The sequence below is a fragment of the Mustela nigripes genome, chromosome 1 (assembly GCF_022355385.1).
Source record: "Mustela nigripes isolate SB6536 chromosome 1, MUSNIG.SB6536, whole genome shotgun sequence".
Classification (NCBI taxonomy): Eukaryota; Metazoa; Chordata; class Mammalia; order Carnivora; family Mustelidae; genus Mustela; species Mustela nigripes.
In genome coordinates, this window is record NC_081557.1 from 160,885,008 (window position 1) to 160,901,630 (window position 16,623).

The 16,623-nt window shown below is 36.7% G+C and overlaps 1 pseudogene; it reads right to left on the reverse strand.

The window, feature by feature from the left end:
• Positions 1-15,423: 15,423 nt before the first annotated feature.
• Positions 15,424-16,294, reverse strand: LOC132026535 (josephin-1-like; annotated as a pseudogene).
• Between the last annotated feature and the right edge of the window lie 329 nt (positions 16,295-16,623).

A 16,623-nucleotide genomic window follows, 5' to 3' on the forward strand; every position in this document is an offset into this window, starting at 1 on the left:
AAGAAGAAGAAGAAGAAGAAGAAGAAGAAGAAGAAGAAGAGGAGGAGGAGGAGGAAGAGGAGGAGGAGGAGGAGGAGGAGGAATAAGAAAAAAAAGAAAGAAAGAAATTGAAAGAGAAAGAAAGAAAGAAAGAAAGAAAGAAAGAAAGAAAGAAAGAAAGGAAGGAAGGAAGGAAGGAAGGAAGAAAGAAAGAAAAAGAAAGAAAGGAAAAAAGAAGTTCTGGGGGCACCTGGGTTGCTCAGTCTGTTAAGTGTCCAACTTTTGATTTTGGCTGAGGTCATGATCTCAGAGTCCTGAGACTGATCCCTAAATGGGTCTCAGTGGGGAGTCTCTTTGAAATTCTCTCCCGCTGCCTCCTCTCATGCTCAGATGTGTTCTATCTCTTTCTCTCTCAAATACATTAATAAATCTTTAAAAGAAAAGAAATGCTGGAAATTATATCCTGTTCTGCTTATAGAATGTACATTTTCTGTTTCCAGCAGCTTTAGAGATAAACACAGTAGTCCATTTTTATGGACTAACGTATTAAGTTAGACAATGTCTTCATGCTTTATTTCCAAAATGACCTTCAAGAACAAAGTGTACACTAAGGTCAGTTTTTAGGTTTTTGTTTTTGTTTTGTTTTTGTTTTAGTAGACCCATAAACAGTAATTCCAGAAAAGTAGCAGTGATACCTGTATTTTTAAAATTATTGTGTTCTAAACTTCAGTGATTCTCAGACATATAAGTACTTTTGAATTACTTCCTTTCTGTTTTTATTTTCTTGTTGTTTATCAAATTTTCAACATAATGTCATAAATAATGGAAACTCTACTGGTACAAATTCTCTTGAGGGAATATTTTTAATTTTGAAAGTATACTGAATAATTTGCTTGCTAGGTTATCTTTTGGATAAAATTACATATGTCACAGTTTTCTAGCCTTCAGTCAGACAGAGGAATTCTTATGATTGCCCCATGATTAACCATTATATTATACAGTCATGTAGCAAGATATCCAAAAAAGCAAAGAGGCAATATAAGTAACCACATAAATGCAAAGGAACAGAGCTCTTTTGTTCTGTCTAGAAATGCTAAAGCATAATTCACAACTTAAGAGTGTAGTCTTGTGCTGATTAGGGACAGCAGAAATGTGTTTCAGCTTTAGAACTCCAAGCATGCTCTTCTGGTAAAGAACAAAATGCAAAAGCACCTCCATTAAGCTTGAAGCACATTTTCTTCTGTAGACCCTGATTTTCATGAATCACAGTCTTTAGCTGCAGTCATCATTTTGGGCTAGAACTACAGGTAAATCTTCCTCTTTACATAGTGGATCTTGGACTCAAATATTTCTTTTGGGACTCTGGGGCTTACTTGAAGTTTCAACTCTTTATGGAGCTCTAGTTTTCCACTGCCTTTTGTACCCAGTTTGGTTAGGGTCCCAGTCAACATCTCTCCTCAACACCTTGGCAATATTATCCTCTTTGTCATTACCTTCTTCACATTTAAATCTTGTCCATTAAACTCTGTATTTCCTGATGCTAAGGTCTATGGCCAGTGCAATGGAAGACACATCATAGGAACTCAATACATGAGTTGAATGAATGGTCATTGGCCTGGGCACATGTACCATCTTGTTGGATAACCTCCCAGGATTACTTCCTGAGTCTCATATACTTCTTCCTTTATTCACTTGGGCTACTGGGATTTTTTTTTCTTTTTCTCTTTACCTTTCTTTCTTTTTTGCTTTCTTCTCTCTTTTTCGTCAACTGCTGTTGTAAAGGAAAAGATAAGAAGGAGAAAGGAAGAAATAGTGCAAAGGAAAAAGAAAATAGGAGAAAGGAAATACATTGCAAATGTAAACTACAACAAAGGGAAAATTTACATTGAAAGAAAATAAATATATACTTAATGACTAGAATTAGTAGTGTTATATATAAATAGTTGGAAAAGTAAAGAGCAATGTAAATTTTGGAATGGGGTGGGGAGAATAAATGCAGTAGATGTATCTTTTCAAGGATACTTTCACCAATATGGAATAGAAGGAAGGATATAAGTCTTAGAGGCAGTCAGATCTGGGCTTGAAATCTGTCTCCCATCCTATTCCAATTTATCATCCTGGGGAAGTCACAGTTACTCTTTAGACTGTCTTTATTTTTTAAGTGGAAATAATGATGTGTACTTTAAAGGGTAAAATTCTTGTTAGGATTAAAAGAGATAAAGCTGGGAAAGTGCCTGGTACACAGAAGTTCAACATGGGTATTTTCCCTTCATTTCTATATCACAAATCCTCTTCATTAAAATATATTGTGTATCCATAAGCAGGTGACTGGAATTCTCTGCCTCAGTTTGGAGTTGGTGAGACCCTGAATGCTCACAGATACCCTGACAATACAGAGTGAAAGCTTAGTTCCAGGAGTGGCTAGTTCAACTGAGATAAATTATCAGTATTTGATTAAAGGTGGCCACCTATGATGAAACTGATTATGCTTTTTTATTAGGTTGAGCTTTAAATCCTGTAAGTCTGCCGTTTTCTTTTTAACTGGCTTGTGTAACTCCTGTCTCAAGGCACTTTAAAGATTAAAAGAGTTTTTTCTGGACAGCAAAATAACTATGAAAACAAAGACTTCATTTTTTATCACTTTCTTAGGACAATTATTAAATCAAAATACTCATTGTGTAACAATGCTGAGGAAAGTATTGGAAGAATAAAGAAAGGAATCCATAATTGCATTCGTTAATCTCATTTTCAAAATTTCAAAATGAATTATGAAAAATTGTTAGGTGCCCAAACTTCATAAATGCTTTTATCTCCCTAAAGACCATTTAAATTCCACTCAGATACAACTGTTTATCCTTCTTTACAAAATCTGTAATATTGTATAAATTCTCATTCTTCCTTTGGGTGCACAGAGGAAATTAGAGGAAGAAAATAAATTAATCTGTTCTGTGACTAATGATGATTATAGAACTATGATATGCCACCGTAGATATTTACCAGGTGCTTCCTGTGTACTGGGCTTCTAAAGATACAAGTCAAGGGAGATAAACCGGCACACGGCCTCTGTCCAAAGAGTCCATGGGGAATTGGCTGCTATTTGTCCTGGACCAAGGTGTCTGGATTATGCCTGTTCCAACATTAGAAGCTTCCGAACACAGAACTGTTTAATAAGCTCAGTGATCTCTAAGAAACATTTGCCAGAAAGAAAACCTGAGGATCATGATTTCAAAGTGATTCAAACGGAGCTTTTTACTACAAAGTGTCTTTTCAATTAGAATGCTGGAAATCAGACAGTGCTAAGATGTAAGGTAACAAGGGCGGGCAAGTTAGGGCTGCCTACCGCTCGATGGAACTCTTCCTTTCACGTTTAATTCAGCTCCTTGAAGAAACCTGGGGTGAAGCAGATACCAGTTCTTTGCATTTTTCTGCCTTGTCTCAGCTCTGAGTGCCTTTATATAGTCGGTTATTCCTTCAAGTCTACTGTGAAGCAGCTATTAGTTTTTAAAAGCTTTTGTTTCCAAGAGGTAGCCTTTTACGTCCCACAACAAGAAAATAAAATGACTAAATACTACAAGCCCGGGCCTGTTTCTAATCATGGGGAGATTAAATGAGGGGATCATTTGACAGTCTCTGTATGTTGGAAACATCAACTAATGACCTTTATTACTAACGACCTAGGCCCTCAGGCGATGAACCCAGACAACACTGATTAAGAGAGAAGCCTGCTGGTTTTTACAGCTATATAAAATAGAAGGAGTCTTTGTGCTAATAGAGAAGGGGTAGGGCAGAGAAAGAAATGTAAAAATGAATGAGCTATTAAAAAAAAAAAGAAGAAGGGCTTTTATTCCTTTCTTTGTGTTATGTGTTAGAAAATTAATTAGCAACTATGAAGGCTCAGAAATAATTTTGAATTAATGTGCATGACTAAGTCTCTGGAATGGATAAATCTTAAAAAAGAAAAAAGAAAGGAAAGAAAAAAATAAGTTATCCACCAAATTCTGTGAACTTGGGCTGCACAGGCTCCAGAAAATGTGTCATTGTCTAAAGGCAGCTACATCAAGCACCTGAGACTTAGCAGAGTCCTGGCCAATTTCCCACCTGACTTCAGTAGTGGGTTTAGCCATCAATATAGTCATAGTCCTCAGGGGTCTCTCCTGTTAAGTGCTTTTTCTGTTCTCCTGAAGTGGCACCAGGGGACTGCTCTACTTCTCCTCTTGGCAGGGTGTTTTTTACTCAGGCAATGCCCACTGGTTGAAACACTTCCTTGAGATTATTGTCCAAACTTTGTTTAACCATCGTTAGTCCATGGATCCCTGTCCTGGACTTTACTGAATGCAGCTGGTTCATGTCCCTTTTTCATTTTATAAAGACTTTCATACTGAAATCCATATTGACCTCAACTATTTATTGATTTTCAACTATGAAGATGTCCACACACAGAGAAACTCTTTGCAGTTGCATTAGAAAACTCCTTATTAAAAATAATCTGAAGTACAAAGATTGTGAAAAAGCTTAAAAGCAGGTTGAATACAATTAAAATCACCCACAACACAAACACCCTCTAGAAATAACCACTTTTAATAGTAGGTTATATTTCTAAAGAATCTTTCCTTCTAAAAAAATTGAGTTCACAGAGCGTATGGAATTCATATACTACTCTTTGTACCATAATTCACAGTATACTGTGAGAATTTCCCCCATGATATTGAAAACATGATTTTTATTGGCAGTCCAGTGCTAGGCATACAAAATGTAGAACTCCAGTAGATATTCCACATGAAAATAATCAGATCAAACAACTAGTTATTTCAAAACCAATCGGCACATGATTAATTGCTAATTGCTAAATTCTGCCTCCTGGATAATATATGAATGCAAATTGATAAATTGTCGCTTCTAATCTCCTGAATAAAATTATTAATATAATTAAATTATCACTTATTAAAATGCTTCGATATGAGGAATAAGATACAGTTTAGATCATTGTTAGAGAAAAAATAATTAACTCTACCTAAATTTATGTGACCCTTTTATTGAGTATATTTTATTTGAGTATCTTGAGAGTTTTTAAAATGGCAAAAATTGTTTTTCTCCTCCTTGGTAAAGACATAACTGAATTCAACAACTATATCTTAATCTATTCAACAAATGTTACTACCAGCAACTACACTATGTATTGCCAGTATTACAGAAACTAGGTAGAAAACAGCAGGACTCATGGAGCTTACATTCTAATAAGGGGAGAAAGCAAAATAAAGAAATCAGAGAAGGAAAATGTATGTGCTGGACAGCTCCATCAGATGGTTGAGACTTCCCTTGGCCAAATCCTCCTTTCTGAAGTTGAGAGCGAACAATGACAGTGTGAAGAGATTTAGGGAAAGTATTCAGTCAGAAGAAAGAACATATGACAAGGTCTCTGAGGTGAGAAAGTTTCTGGTTCCTGTGGGGACAGAAAGGAAGTCAGTTACTGGGGACAGTTAAGTGAGGTAAGAAGTTTATTGCCACAATGATGGTGAGAGGATTGAGCCAGATTTATGCAGTGCCTTATAGGTCATGGTAAGTATTGGGTTGGGGGCTGAGGACACCACATGATTTATATTCCTCTTTGTTCCATAGAAAGATAGGAATTTTCATTTCCCAGAAGGGAAAGAAAGTATGAAGACTTTTATCCCTTTACCTAGGAGAAGTAGAGTATGTGTGACTCAGCTCCTTCTGCATCTTCATTTTGGCTTAAGGGCACTCAGGATAGGTATAATTCTTTCCAAACCCTGTCTCCATAAAGAAAGCCAAATCCTAGGCCTACTTCCTAGAGACAGATCTATAAATCAGTGATTTGGTGATTCTGGATATTCTTGTCAAACTGCCCTTCAGTGGATGATCCAGAGTCTAGAGGGGTGATAACTACATCTGTTTTTGCCATATAACCCACAAACTATAAAAACAAGCATTTAATGAGACTGCCCTACTATTAAAACATCTGAACTCATTTAATCCTTGTAATGATCTTAAGAGATGAGCATGATTATGTTCCCTATTTTATATAGAGAGAAATTAAGACACAAGGGAGCAGAGTAATAACTGAATGTCAGGTACACAGCTAGAAAGTAGAAGAGCTGGAATTTGAACCCAAGTTTTATGGCTCCAGAGTTTATACTATACCATTAATGCTTCTTCTAGTCTGCTATTTATCAGGAATACTTTGTAATAAAGAAAGGTGAATCTAAGTAGTGTGGGAGACAGACTTTAAAATGACTTCATATTATCCTACCTCTGCATTCCCATCCTTGTGTAACCCCTTCACCTTGACTATGGAAGAAACCTATTATTTGCTTATAAATAAGAGGATAAGGCAAAAGGCTGAGATATCACTGCTAAGATGCTAATTTCTATCTTGTTAGCAGACTGTCATGATTGATTCTTTCCCTTGCTGGTTTTGATGAAGGAAGCTAGCAGTTAGGATGGCCCAACAGTCAAAGGAACAGAATCCTATCAAGGGGCATTTGAGTTTGAAAGTGCATCCTTTTCTATTTGACTTTCTGATGAGTCCCTTGCCTGGTCAACACCTTGATTTCAGCCTTTTGAGAGAGTATCCACTAACTGTGTCTAGATTTCTGAAACTCAGAAACCATGAGACAGTAACTATGTGATTTCTTTACCACTAAGTTTATGGTAATTTGCTATAGAGTGATAGACAAGAGTGATAGATAGATATAGAGTGACTGCTAAGATAGATAGATGTATATCCTATTTCTATTCATACACACACACACACACACTAATAGATATATATATTAGTTACAGTGCCACTATGTATAATATATATATATAATATATATAATATTAGTTACAGTGCCACTATATACAATATATATATACATTAGTTACAGTGCCACAATAGCAGTGACTTATTGGCACCAGTAAGTTTTCCCTACTTTTCTCCTATCTTTGGATCAAATTGTGATACTACTCCTACAACCTGGGTATTCTGCCTGGAGCTGTACTCTTTCTAGAACTGTGACTTGGTTCTCCTCACAAGAGAAGTCAACAAGGTTAGGCTACCTTTCTAAAATCACTGGGACCCAAAATGGTGTGAAACCATGCCTTGATTAAATACTGACCCCTTGAAAGTCTTTGTTATCTCCTGTTCCTTACTGGGCTGCCTCCCCTGGGACTGTCCACCAAAAGCAATTACTTCTTTTCATTGACATACTCACTCCACAGCCCACACTCATGAAAAGTGGAAGTACATTACAACTGGTCTGATTGCATTGTTCTGTTTAGGAAGGAAAAAAATGGCAAAAAAAAAATAGTCAATCTAGTAGAGCTATAACAATGGTCAATAGAAAATCATTCCTTGTATCAGACTCTGTGTAGTTTATAAACCAATTTATAGTTGCTTTCCTACCTTTACTGAATGACACAATGAATGCTTTTTGAAGAACAAAATAAGTGAAAGAGTCAATTGCTTGATTTCATTTATGGCAGAGATGTCTAGAAAGGGATAAGCCTCAGAAAAGAAAAACATGAGAGAGAATGGTAAGGTGAAAGAGAGAGAAAGAGAGACCAAAATATAGGTTTGTTTTTTGTTTTGGGGTTTCTTTGTTTTTGGGGGGAGGGAGCCTAACATTAAAGTAAAAGCTAAAACAAACTTGACACTAATTTCACATGGTACTGCACCCTCCTCCATCCTTTTAACAGGTCTAGAGTCAGAACAGCTTTCATAAATGACATAGCCACCTTTCTGTATATAGCACTTTAGAAATCATTCTATTTACTAAATAGATTTCCACTAGTCAATACTATCTGCTTAGGTACAGTGTTAAGGTGAAATTCTGTCAATTTAAAAATATCGTAAAGGGCAGCACACTATCATATGTGTAAAGATAATTGCATCTCCCAAAGATTCCTCTACCTTCTCTTATAAGATTTGTTATTGGTGGCTTAGGTTTCATATTAATGTGACATTAGATGAAGAACACAGTCTGGAACATGACACAGGCCAATCCCGCAGCTGATATAAAGCCTCATATTAAGCTAATAAATCTTTAAAAGAAGTAGTATGTTAGTTTTGAAATCTTATTTGCTAACTGACACAAAATATTTATTAGTTTAGTATATACTACAGGTTAAGAGGGAAACGGATTCTAGATGTTGAGGTGTGATCAGATATGGACTCTCCAAGTGACAGAATTTTTATATAGAATCATGAAATTATTCACAATGCATTACTGAGAAACCTATGTATGGTCCGTTTGGTATTATGTGCACTAAACCTAGCATTTCAAAGCCTTCATTTATTATAAAGATAGGAAAAAGTCAACATTCTCAGTATTAAAAAGGTCAAATTCATGTTATCAATTAGATTTCATTTATATACCAGATTAATTTTTTCCCCAAATAGACCTACTTTCTTCTTTATATATGTGTGTGTGTGTATGTATATATATATATATATATATATATATATATATATGTATATATATATATTTAATTTTGTGAAATATATCACGATGCACAAGAGACCTTAGTTAAAAATCTAGAATCATTCTAGGGTTTTACTTTATATTTAGCCACTATATGCATTGGATTTCAAGGTCTTGTTGATTTAGCCTCCTTATAATGCTGTGAAGCTACTGCTTCCCCACCACTACTGCAGATTCCTTTTAAATATGGCTTGCTTGCATTTCTGAAATAGTGTCCAATATTGTCTCTGCTTCTGTCTGTACTCCTGTCATACTTGCCCTCCACAATTGAAGCTGACATGCTATACCTAGGATCAACTTCAGTATTATTCACCCCCTCCTCTAAAACCATGCAGTGTTCAACACTGAAGAACTTCCTAATGAAGACTTCCCCAATCCTTCCTCATCCAAATAGAACTGACCAACCCTAAACCTTTATCTAGAGTCTATTTCTTCTATATTTTCACAAACTATAATATTTTTGTGACTATATGTTATCATTACCATCTAGGTCATAAGCACTTTAAAAAAGAGAGAGAGAGAGAAAATTTGGTTTTGCATACTGAGCCCCTGGAAGGTTAATATCAAAATAATGAATATATTTTCTGATATGTTATTCCATTTATATAGATTTGCTTAATATATATTTGATTTTTATTTAGTAAAAAAAACCACAAGGTGATCACAAAATGTACAAATAAACATATTTGAAATATCCACTCTCCCCCCCACCCCTAGATATTTTCTCTCTTTTACTTTGCTTTGTCCTTCATTTCAAGCAGCTAGACCTTTTGCTACTCAACACCTTATGGAAAAAGTCAGAAAGGAGACATGTTCTGCCCATTATTTTCCAAGAGCATAATTCCCTTAGTAAATAGAAAAATACTATGTATATAATTAATATTTAAGAGGGGTGGATTGAAGACAGGAATCTCCACTCTCACTCCAAATAGAAGATTTTCCATTGGAAGAGAGGCAAGTGACTGATGGCACATGGTGAGATCAGGATGTTAAATGGGTGGTCCTTTCCCAGAAAAGAAGAGTCTGAGCTTTATTTTCCAGGTAGCACCATGGAAGTGGAGAAAAAAGGAAGGCCTTAGACAATATTCCAGAGATTTCTGTGCCTTATTTCTGAATGAAAATAGAAATATGATTTTTGTGCCTATCAATGTGACATGGAACTATAGAAAATAGGGCCATTGGTGAGGCAGGGAGGAATTTAAAAATCCCTCTGTGGCAACATATATGGATTGGTAAATGGTTGCAGACAAAACGATAGACCTAACCAATACAGAAAGGGGATATTTAGGACCTAGTGAGTCTCTCTAATACCTTGTCCTGTGTGCAATTTTACAAAGTTTAATACTATCTTGGAAAAAGAAGAAAGGTAGGTTATGTCTTAAATAAAATTATGTTTCTACCATAGTGGCAGAAATTTAGTTGTTATAGAAAATAAACTTACAGAGATTCCTACTTTCTGTATAAATTTGAGACAGACTCTATCCCCAGCCAACTTACTGATTTACTTTTGCCTGATTCATTTTCCAGTCATTTTGCAATAGTACTTTTCATTGAATGCCTTATTAGTCACTCAGGTGATGGAGTCAGCCATTCATATCACCGTGATTGACAGATTTTTAATCAGGTAACTTTTGCCAATTAAATATAAATGCATATGCCTCACTACTCAGGACTATTATGTTTACTGGTACTCAACTTCAATTAATTCTTGGCTTGATTTCAAATTCAACATATTTTAAGGAATTCAATGCGATTTTACAAGGAAAAATGTTTAGAAAGATCCACCACTCCCTCTAACCCAAGTGAGAATAACTGATTTGCACTTTTCTCAGGGAATGTACATATATATATATCATATTATACATAGAATATATATCATATATATATTAAAGATTTGTGTTATTTTCTTGTTTTTTCTCTTGGCCTGTAAACACCGGACGGTCTATTTATTTTTATGAGTCAAACATGTTTGTATCTCCTATGGAGTATAGTAGACTTGTTTAAACGTAGAGGTGCTCAGTAAATATTTAATGAATGAATGAGAAAAACAGTAAGTAACAATTATATTATATAAAGCCTAAGTCGCAAAGGCATTTTAGAACCAAAACACATAGAAAAAATGCATGTCTATAGCCAAGGAAGATGTTACTATACAAACTATTTCCTTCTTAAATAGTATTTTAAATCTAGGTATTTTGGATAACAAAATGTCCTGATAAGTTGCAGGTTCTCTTGGAAGTGACTTGTGTGTTATTTGTAATATTTTAAGATATTTGTGGGGATTTCTAGAAGTTACATATCACTCTGGAAAAATATTCAACTAGATACTCATGCAGCGAGCTACATTTTCCTCCCTAGGGAATGTTTTCTTTTTGTGTCCATGAGTGTCTGAGTAATGTTCTCTTGAAGATCATCTTATACCCTGAGGTGAGATAGTGCATTCGGTACCAGCTGCAATCTCCACACAGTTTTCTGCTCCAGTTTCAGAAAAAAAAAAAACATTGAAATAGACACATCTGAACATGATAAATGCTGGGATCACTGTAGCAGAGTCCTGTGCTCTGTAGGAAAGGATGCAGACAGTCAGTCAGATGGAGAGTTTAAAAGGGCATCCTGGCCGCTAAGCAATCTGAAAACCATCAAAAGTGATAAATCTAGTGATATTCCCAGGTCATGTTCCAACTTCACAGTTTGAGTATAACCAAAGTTCAATTTGTGATCCAATTTCTCCCCTACACACTCTCCAAGTATGGCTTCCTTCTTGACAACATCACTTTCTGTCAGCTGGGGTTCCATTCTCCCACTCATACCAAACGTTGAGTTCCATTCTATTATCATTCATTGCCCAAAATGAAACTGTACCTGTCTTCTATATAATCTAAGTGTTCGATATTGTCTTGTTACAATTCTGTCCAATATTTATTATTTAGATTTGTGCATGGCTCTTGCCACTCATTTTTATTAACAGTGTCTGCCTTGAATTATATCTACCAGATGCCCCAACTACATTGAAGAAACATGACAAATGAAAAACATGACTTCTCTTATATTATTAATATCTGGTAATAGATTGCTATCTCCTAAAAATTATTTTTATTGCCTCTTTCCATATTTCTTTTGTATCTCCTCTGTCCTCGGCACAGTGATCAGCACTAGAAATGCATCTGACTAACTCATACTAAAATGCCATAAAAGGAAAAATGCCCATTAATGACTCAGAATGAGAACATCCATAGTGACGGTAAAGAGGACCTCCTAAGTTAAACGTCAGAAAGTTAGTATGCCTGATTAGCCAGTCCTCACATTCTCACCAAAACAAAGCACAAAACAAAAGGCAGTATGGAAAGATTTAAAAGCACTGGAACTATTTTTTTAATTTGTCAAATATCAATAGAATGTCCACCAACCAAAATGCTGATGAAGCCTTGAGGCAAAACAGCAGGTGCACACAAAGGAAAAAACAGGATACTCAGCAGTGTTGCAATCACTCATTCCCTACAGACCTGGACTTTTTTGTAATCGGAGGGAAATAAGCCACACACTTATAATACTAGACCTAGTTTATAGAACATTCAAAGCTGTTTAAACCCATCTGCCGGTCACATACCACTTTTTATGCAATAATTCTTTCCCACTTCAATTTCTAGAAATGTGTTGTATTTGAAGGAGGAAAAAGATGTATGTTAGTGCTTTATGTCTGGCAATAGCTGTCAGGAACTTCACCCTGACAAAGCATAGGAACAATATAATCTGGCCATTGCAATTTACCATTTATTATCCTGAGAAAAGATGCTCTCTAAAGTCTTTCCATTTGTTCAGAAATAGGTAATTTCTGGTACAAAATTAGCAGTTTCTTCTGCTGCTTTTTGAAGTACTGTAAACATTGAAACAAGGAAGATAACAAAATAAAATCCTGAGAACATTTTAGGTCAAAATATTAATCATTGCTTTTCTTTTTCATCGTGGTATTTTCTTCATTTGCCAAATGTTTTAAAATAAACTTGTATTATTCTTCCAGTCTTAAAAGACTAATTTTCCAAAATAATTCTGTGAAACAATTTAAACTAGGTCAGTCTTGTGCTTTCAACAGATACTAGGACAGCTGGGATCTTGCTCTATTGGATTGAATTCAAAGATGATGTAGAATTTTGTGTTCTACACAGGAATTGTCATGAGTCAACAGACTATGTGACCTTGATCAGACTTTAACTAGATAGGCTGGCTACATGAAGTGCTTGAAATATCTGCCTCTGAGGAAGCTCAGAGTGAAACAGGAATTGAACCAAATGATTGACCAGAACACAGTAACTATTAGAGTAATTCTCAAGAATGTGAGAGTTAATACAGTTCACAAAAATCTCATCTCTACCCAGAACAATAGGAAATAGAATATTTCTTGGTAATGGTACCATTGATATGATATGCTTTGAAAATTTTAATTTCAAAAAAAATTTTGAGAGGAAGAGAGTGAGGGGGGAGGGGCAGAAGGAGAAGAAGAGAGAGAATCTTAAGCAGGCTCCACACCCAGCACAGAGCCTGAAGCAGGGCTCAGTCTCTCAACCTTGAGAGCATGACCTGAGCAGAAGTCAAGAGTTGGACGCTTAACTGACTGAGCCACCCAGGTACCCTTACCTTCAAATTTTAATTCAAGGTTTATATGAAATAGGAAAAGTGAATGCAGGTATTTAGGTGGCTTGGTACAAAGGTCAAATGATTTTATATTGAAGTCTTACAAGCAACAACAGAAGAGGAAAAGCTAGTATCACACGCAATAATAATAATAATACTAGCAACTACAACCACAATAAGTGAGAATGCTAATACAAAAGTTTGAATGAATAGTTTTAAAAGACTTCATTTTATTTATGTTTCATAATTGTCCCAGCACATTGCCTTTGGCAATATTATAAATAGTTTAAGCACCTTTTCTACTGCTGCCTTATTAATTGACATTTCATGGAGTTTACTTGTAATTGGCAAAATTCCCTGTCTTCTTATCACCTTCCTCAGACACATCCTTTTCTTTCTGTTTGGGCTAAACTACTTCACTCACTATAAATCCTGAAGTACTCCATTCTTGGAAATTTAAAATCCATCCCATATTCTGAAAGTGTGTTGAAGCAAGGCCTTAACATGGCGGGGGGAGAGGCAAAAAATTTAGATTTTGGCTGTGTTCAGTGGGTCTGCCAATGGATTGCATCCCTTACCTGGAAAGAAAAAGATATAACCAAAGTCTGTATTAATTTGTTCCCAGAGACTGAACAAAATCACTGAACTTTGCAAAAACCTATTGTTTTGTAAGTCTTACTGACACCTGGTGGCTAAATCTCAACAGATTTCACAGTAACCGGTGATGAGCTATTTCTGCAGGAAAACACTGAGAATTTGCAACACCCTTGACACTGAGGGAGCACTAAATACTTAACTCCAGTCTAAACAGAGTAAGAAATTCAGAATCAAAGCAAACTTGCAACTTACCCATTTCAAAGACACTCATGGGTATTCATTTTTAAGTTTTTACCCCTATTTTCAAAAACTCCATTAATCTGTTCTAAGTTACTATGTGAAGAAAATCTTCTGAGGCATTGGAGGTCCAAACACAATTTCCAAGAGCTATTTCCGATATTAAATAGATTTTGGTCAATTTTGTTCTACATACAAATGCACTAATAGAAGTAGCAACATTTAAAAAACATTTTAATATTATGTATTAGGTCCATTTTGTACTCATTTTTTCCCAGATAACAAGTAACATAAAAATCATATCAATTCATAGCTCACAGAAAGTCTACACATAGAATTTCTGAGAGACTCAGGCCTTCTCATGGTTATAGTTTTAATACAGTGGTTCTCGAACTTCAGAGCATTGAAAAAAATTATGTTATTCTTATTGTTTAAATACACATTGATAGGACACACCCCTAGAATTTCTGGTTCAGATTCAGTAAACCATGGGTAAAGATGAGGAATGTGTAATTTTATTCTATTCTCAGACTCGTGTTTAGAAATCCCACTGGAATCCATCTCTCATCTTTCCTTTTCTTCTGGTCCTCCTTCTATTCTCAGTATCCTGATTGCCTCTGTAATCCCCCATGTCCATATCTGTCTCCCACCCAGCATATATTTCTACTTCTTGTAATAATATCACCCTGGTTTGTCTCGACGAACAGCTGCTGCACCCACACACATGAGCCAGTGTAATTAAGAAAAGCCTGACCCTATGCCTATTTAAGGGTTGAGGGTTGGGCATGGAAGCCAGGCCTGGATAAGCAGGATATTTTGATCCCAGACCACAGTGATCGGTTCAAGAATAGGTAGATGGTCTGCATTTAAAAGGAGACTTTTATTATGGGAATTGATTGAGGAAAGAATCACTTAGCTCATAGACTATAAGCTCAGAGATGCTGTTGGCCATATATATTAGTCTGTATGAAAGGTACAATCATACACATAAAAACAGCTTAGAGATGACAAAACATAGCTTTGTCTGCAATCATTGTTTAAGACTCTGGATTCTTGTGTCTGAAACTAGACAAGACACTAAGTTTTCCTGTTGCACATATTCATAAATTCCCTTTGTTTTGTTCCTGTTATTTACAACGACAGATTCTGTCATTCTAGTTCCCTGGCATATGGATTACTTCACCTGTAAACTCCTGTGCTTTTCCTCCCACATTTTATGGACTTGACAGCATGAGTTAAAACTGACTTCCTTATGGGCGCCTGGGTGGCTCAGTGGTTAAGTTAAGCCTCTGCCTTCGACTTAGGTCATGATCTCAGGGTCCTGAGATCAAGCCCCACATTGGACTCTCTGCTCAGCAGGGAGCCAGTTTCCTCCTCTCTCTCTGCCTGCCTCTCTGCCTACTTGTGATCTCTCTTTTTCTGGCAAATAAATAAATAAAATCTTAAAAAAAAAAAAAAAAAAAGGCTGACTTTCTTAGACTTTTTTTTACCCCCACTGTCAAATCTGAAGGGAAAAACCCAATGAGAGGTTTGGAAAAATGGCAGGGGCAGACCTGCTGTAGAAGTCCCAGCACATTATACAGGACTTAGGGGGCTGAGGTGAGGGAAGGTTGGGTAGAACTGCATTCACCTCAGCCCTCCAACTCTAATGGGCCCCCACCTCTTCGGGCACCACCAGCAGGATTCACAGTTCTTTCCTAAGTGATGTTTTAGAAGTTTCCTGAACTTGCTCTCTCCTCAAATCTATCCAGGTATCTTCACTTGGGAGTCCGGGTTGTTGTAGGCACTTCCCACCCCTCCAACGCCGATCTAATCCTGTCTTCAGAGAGGCGACTTCAGTGGACCCCAGCACAGGCTGGAGGGCAGATTCATGCGGCTCACATGATATTAGTGAGAGCTATGGCACTGACCTCCTGGGGCTTGTCTCGCTACACAGCTTCATAGCCTTTGGTCTAACGTGCTGCCATAATGATGTTCACGTGGTAGTTCCCATTTCTGCTCATGCTCTTCTTGGGGGGAGGGGGGTTCACCATGGTGTTTGGAGACACCCTCCGGAAAACCTCTTGCAGCACTTCTGGGATGAAGACCTCGCTTTCCTGGAAGAGGTTATTGAGGGCAAGCAGGGCACACAGCTCCTTGCTGTTTCTCATGGTCAAGTTTGTGAGGGGTGATGCCTGGGGCAGCTCCAAAGATTCAGATTTGGCCTTGTCTCCTTTCCATGGCACCCAATTCACGTTTTCCTTTGAAATTCCAGAGAGGGCTAAAAACACCTACCCTTCCCTCCAGGGGAAGAATATAAGTGTCTCAGTTTCTCCAGGGTCCCTGAAATCCACCTTATTTTTTGGCGTCCATGATTTATGCTTTGTCATGGGGCAAAAAGGCTGGAATCGAAAGGACAAAAAAAAAAAATTCTACCTCTTCTCTTTTAACAGAAAGACCACATTCAGATTATTTTGCCACCACTGTCAAAGCAGAATTTTAAAAGAAGAAAAAAAAAAAAAAATGGAACGTCTAAGACCTTGTTTCTCTTCTCCTGCTTTCCCTTCTAGAAAACTAAGTTTTCTGGCTGTATTTTCCTCTCTGCACATGCCAACCAGGCCTCAGTGTGGGAGGACGGAACGCAATTGGTCACATGGCTCCTTTAATGCTATTTCTTTCAAACCATAATGCCACGGACTCAGGAGACAAGGCTTAGGTG